General features: G+C 27.9%; 1 pseudogene; it reads left to right on the top strand.

Annotated features, from left to right (window-relative positions):
* LOC101508763 (aquaporin NIP6-1-like) overlaps positions 1-5,941 on the top strand; it is an 18,269-nt pseudogene extending 12,328 nt beyond the window's left edge.
* The last annotated feature ends 256 nt before the right edge of the window (positions 5,942-6,197 follow it).

Genomic DNA, 6,197 nt, shown 5'->3' with positions numbered 1-6,197 from the left:
TTTGGTTGATTCCTTGAGTTCCAAGCTTTTGTTCCAAGTGTATAGTGTCTGCTTGTTTGCCTGAAATGTTTCTCAATTCAAATCATTAGATCAATCAAATACTTCATATGTATTGTATGTTTGGGAATTAAATCAAAAACATGATCAGGGAAGCTCATGACTCACAGATATTTTTATTGGTACTTTGGCGGATTATCTATTGAATGTGATTTTAAGTGTGTTGGATTGGAAGAACCTGGTTTGATCCCCATTAAACCAAAGTCTGGTTCTTCGGGTGTATCAATACTGAATTATTACAATAAAAGCCTTTGAATCTTTAAGCCATTGTGGAATTTCATATGCATGAAATGCTAAAATTCATGTATTGCTTTTCCAACAATTCCTTTTTTTTTTTTTTAAATTCGATTTGATCTTCAGTTGTGGTAGTCTTGTTTTGCTTGTTCCTGTTCTGCAGATGGACAGTGTAATTTCACAAGCACAAGCAACACTAAGGGCACTTGTCTTCCAGCGTTCTAACATTCCGTGGTATCAATTAAAAGCTCAGCAACATCAGCAGTCTCATGTCTCTTATTATCATGGATTTTGGCATTTTAATAATTTTCCTTTTGGTCATTCACATATTGTACTATGAGCGGCTATAGCGGCACGATACACTATTTAGTATAAAAAGATCAAAATTTAATATAATAATCATAGTAGTAATAAAAAATATTATCTATATTTATTTAAAGAGCCGGCCTCATAGATTTAAAAGGTTTTTTATATGATATGTAGTTTGACTTTTTCTTAACTAAATAGAATTTTTTTAGAAGTCTTAGTCTTGTTTGTTTAAAAAGAAAGTCAGGTCCAACTTGAGTCTATCGTCTTTTCTAATAAGGATGATTAACAAGACACTTTTTTCAAAACATAATTTTGTTGTTGTGAAAATAAAAATTTTAGGTGACTTAAGTTTTAGGAGTTAACCTGAACCAAAAAAAATCTCACAAATAAAAAAAATACTTACACATATAATTATATATTAAGAAGTTTTCACAACACACTCTCTAACGAAATCTTGGTATCAACAACAAAATTGGAAATTAGATCATTGTGAGATACATATGAGCTAAAATGATTAACAAGACACTTTTTTCAAAACATAATTTTTTTGTTGTGAAATTAAAAAGTTTAGGTGACTTAAGTTTTAGGAGTTAACCTGAACCAAAAAAAATCTCACAAATAAAAAAAATACTTACACATATAATTATATATTAAGAAGTTTTAACAACACACTCTCTAACGAAATCTTGGTATCAACAATAAAATTGGAAATTAGATCATTGTGAGATACATATGAGCTAAATTCTTATTGGCTAATATACACTTCTTTATCCTTAAAATACATAATTTTTTTTATTAATTGAAACTCAAATTGAATTATTTAAAAATGTGAGTTCCATACGGTAGAAGATGTGAGTTTCCATACGAGAGAAATGTGTTATTGTTATTAAGTTTTTCTTTTATTTTTTAATTTAAAAGAAAAATCCTAACATATAGTAGCATGACTACTAATGAACTATAGACACATGTTTATATGTCTCCCTATTGTCATATTCATATTTATAAAAACAATTCCATGGAGCACATGGTGATGTGATTTGCATAGGAGTGTAGTAATGGTAATAAGTGGCCAATATTTTGAGTTATGGTTGGATGTTCTCATGTTGGGTACAATATTGGTTGGTTAGGCACAAATTCTTGACTCTTTCGCTACCTATTACTTTTTACAGCATTAATTGATTCATACATATTAAACAAGCAAGGATAGCATAAAAGTGATTTTGATTCAAATTTGGCCAAGCAAACACAAAAAGTACAAAAGCAAAATACTTCAAAAGCAAATAAATACCTGACTTATTGTACACTTTTTTTGCCAACCATATCAACATTGTATATTTTCATGTTTCCTTGATTTCAATGAGTACATCAATTTTTTACATAAAATCATAAATTCTCTTTTAGTTAAGAAGTCACTATAATTTAACCATTTGATATTTTGGTAGATCTATGAAATATTCATACAAGTTTAGATCTATCCCTCTTGCTAAAAAGGTACATTTCATTTACATTTGTGTCGTATTTTTGATATTATAGAGAATTAAAGTTAAATATAGTGAATACAATCCTTACAATTGATTGAAGTTATTATTAGTATAGGTTGCAGCAGAGTTTATAGGCACATTCATTCTAATGTTTGCTGGAATGGGAAGTGCAATAGAGAACGAAAAGGTTGAAAATTCAGAGACACTAATTGGATGTGCTGGAGCTAGTGGACTTGCTGTTATGATCATAATTCTATCAACTGGTCATATCTCCGGTGCTCATCTCAATCCTGCTGTTACCAGCTCATCTCAATCCTGCTATTACCATCTCATTTGCTGCATTGAAGCATTTTCCTTGGAAGAATGTAAAAACCCTTAACTTGCATTTTATATAATAATGATGATAATATATATATAATAGTTTAATAATTTAATGAATTGTAGGTACCTGTGTATATTGGTGCACAAATATTGGCATCAATATGTGCTGCATTTTCTCTGAAAGTGATTTTTCATCCATTCATGAATGGTGGAGTGACGGTTCCTTCAGTAGCAATTGGTGAAGCTTTTGCATTAAAATTCATTATTGGCTTTAATCTCATGTTTGTTGTCACTGCTGTTGCCACCGACACAAGAGTTGTAAGTATTATCATTTTAATTACATAAATTAATTATTTTTTCCGATTTTCAAGATTAGGTCAACTATATATTAACAGGTGATCCACTAGTGTTAACAGATGAAGCTCCTTACGATTTCTTTTTTGACATTTATTTATTTATTAATTTTTATGAAACTTTTTGACATTAATTAATCTGGAGTGTGAACAGGATGCAGATGGGAGAATTTGCGGGAATCACGGTGGAAGCCACCGTCATGCTCAACATACTCATAGCCGGGGTATGTTCAACGTTATTATTTTTAATTTAATTATAATATTGTTTTTTCTACTTTTACAAAATTGCCTTCAGTATTTTAAAAATTGACAATTTTGTTTTTCATTCAAAATTTTAAACTAAAAAATGTTTAATTTGACATATTTTGTAACTTACGATTTGGTATAGTATTATATAAATGTACTAATTATTCATGTCATTAATTAATTTTAAAAAAGAAAATTTGTTTGAAGTTAAAAATTAAATTTTGAAAAGATTTTATTGCAATTGTTAATCATTCTATATTATTGTATCATATGTCACTAATCACATTGCTATTTTTTAGTTTAAAAATTAGATTGAAAAATAAAAAATGTCAGATTTTAAAATAAGACGACCGATTTCGTAAATTGGTAAAAATAAAAGAAAGCTACAATTAAATTATTATGATTTTTAAATACGTAAAGGGTCCGTATAACAATTTTATATGGACATCCAATTTATATTATCAATTTAAAAATAATTGTATAGATAATAGAGATGGTGTGATGTGACAGTAAATAATTCTTATTAATTGTTGTGTTGAAAATGCATACTATATAATCCTATAAATATAATCTATCACTATTATTTTTTGATGAAATATTGTCGATCATTATTATACGATAAATTTTTTTTAACTTTGATTACAACTAAACTATTTATTTAGCCGATCAAAATTATACACTTACAAGTCCAAGTATGGTGTTAACCAAAATCATTAGTGTAATATGCGTACATATTCCTCTCCTTACTTTAATAAAGATTAAAAGACAATTTTAGTTTTTTCATTTTAATAAATCAACTATTTTAATCACCTATTTTACTTTTACAATTTTAGTTTATAATGATGTGAAAATTATGGTAATGTAGAATTAAGAGAACTAATTATAAATTATTAACTAAAAGTTTAGGAACTCAATTAAATTATTTGGGCCAGTATTTCATTTGGGCCTTATTTCTCAACATGACCTTATTGATGGGTTTTGTACTGTGCACCCCCTCCATTTTACCTCCCACCCCCCAAATATTTTTAAAGACTACTTTGCCCTTGTTTAATTTGTATAAAATAATGGAAAATTTTACCATTTCAGTTTTTCACCCCCCACTTTCGAAAATTATAAAAAAATTCTTAACTTTCGAAATATAATTATGCATAAAAAAAAAATTATTAATTTCGAAACTTTGAATAAATATGAAACTTTCGAAGTGTATTTTTCCAAAAAGCTTCGAAAGTTTGGATGAATTTGAAACTTTCAAAGCACATATACTTCGAAAATTTCAAACCTTCGAAATAATTCCATTTCGAAAGTTTCAGAAGTTTCGAAACTTTCAATTTTTTTTTTAAATTACTGAAACTTCCGAAAATAGATATCAAATTTATTATTATTAATTTATTACTATAAATGTATTACTATTTATTTATTACTGTAAATTTATTATTATTTATTACTATTTATTATTAATAAAAATGCATTTCGGAACTTTCCATGATTACCAAAGTTTCGAAAGTTTTGAATTGCTTGAAAGTTTCGAAAATTCTGGAATTTTCTATTTCGCAAGTTTCCAAAGTTCTGAAATTTTCTATTTCGGAAGTATCAAAATTTTTGAAAATTCTGAAATTTTCTATTTCGAAAGTTTCGATAATTATGAAATTTTCTATTTAGGAAGTTTCGAAACTTTCAAATTGATCAAAAGTTTTGAATTTTTAATCAATTATGGAAAAATACATTTTGAAAGTTTCAGATTTATCAAAAGTTTCGAAAATATCAAAATATTCTGGAAAATTACGTTCGTATTTATCAAAAGTTTCAAACATCAAAAAAAATTCACTTTTTTATATTTCGAAAGTTTAAAATTTTTGGAATGATTATGTAAATTTTGGAAGTTTCGAAAAATGGGGTGAATATTGGAGTGGTTAATTTTTTTAAGGGACAAAATTGTATTTTCATTTGGAATGGGGGGTGGGAAGTTAAAGTAGGGGATGCATGGTACATTTCTCTATCTGGTGGGGTATGGTATTGCTCTTGTTTCAAACTATAAATAAAAATTATATAATTGTTTCATGTGTCTCTTAATTTAATTTTCGATAATATTTAACTCCTTTATTTTTTTTCTTTCGATTTAGTCTTTTATTTAATTGTAAGTAATAATTTGATCTTGTATATATTAAAATAACATTGTTTACATTTTTTTTCTTTCAAATATTCAAAATATTCATAATTGGGTGATTAATGGAGTGGTTAATTTTTTTAAGGGACGAAATGGTATTTTCATTTGGAATGGGGTGAAAAGTTAAAGTGAGGGGGTGCATGATACATTTCTCCTTATTGATTGAACAACACTATACTACAGGCCTGCAACTGGAGGTTCAATGAATCCAGTAAGAGCACTGGGCCCAGCAATTGCTGCAAACAACTTCAGAGACATATGGTTTTATCTCATAGCTCCTATTCTTGGAGCTCTAATTGGGGCAGGTGCATACATTGTTGTCAAATTGCCTGATGAAGAATTTAACTGAGTTAAAAGCCTCTTTTGCCCCTAGATGTTTCAGAAGGGGATGATGACTCGTCCCAATATCCCAGACATTTAAGACATCTTCCTCCGATTTTTTTTATAAGAGACGGTTAGTTTAAATTTAGTCAACAAAAATTAATGTATCTGATTCATATTATTAATTAAATACATTAATTTTTATTGACTAAATTTTCACCCAATGATCTCTTGTAGAAAGAACACAAGAGAGTACTCAATTAGAATATTTGTATTATAATATATAAATATAGAATGTAATTTAGCAAGAGTGAGTATTGCAATTGTGGCATCCCTAGCTAGCTACATGCACATAGTGCAATTGTGTGTTCAAATGTTTGCTGTCATTTTGTCATTTTATTTTATGAATTCAATGAAATTTAAGAAAAAAAGTCCCTCAATACTTTGATGCATTATGAGTACTACTGTATAACTAGTATTATGGAATCCCTTATTACACGTGTATTATGCAATGAAAATCTGGATTTAGAAGCTCTTTCAACCTTTTATTGTTAGAGTTATTTTATGTTAATGGCAAATTACTTAGATTAGTTGTAAATTAATTATATTAATGGCAAGCCAGGGAGCAACTTTCTGAAAGGTCAAAAAAGTAGGGCAATTTAATATTTTATTTTCAAAGTAGATAGCAGTTTGGTGTAAATATCAAAATTG

Source organism: Cicer arietinum, chromosome 5, assembly GCF_000331145.2.
Source record: "Cicer arietinum cultivar CDC Frontier isolate Library 1 chromosome 5, Cicar.CDCFrontier_v2.0, whole genome shotgun sequence".
Classification (NCBI taxonomy): Eukaryota; Viridiplantae; Streptophyta; class Magnoliopsida; order Fabales; family Fabaceae; genus Cicer; species Cicer arietinum.
Note: the sequence above shows the minus strand (reverse complement) of the source record. Positions and strands in the feature narration are given on the sequence as shown.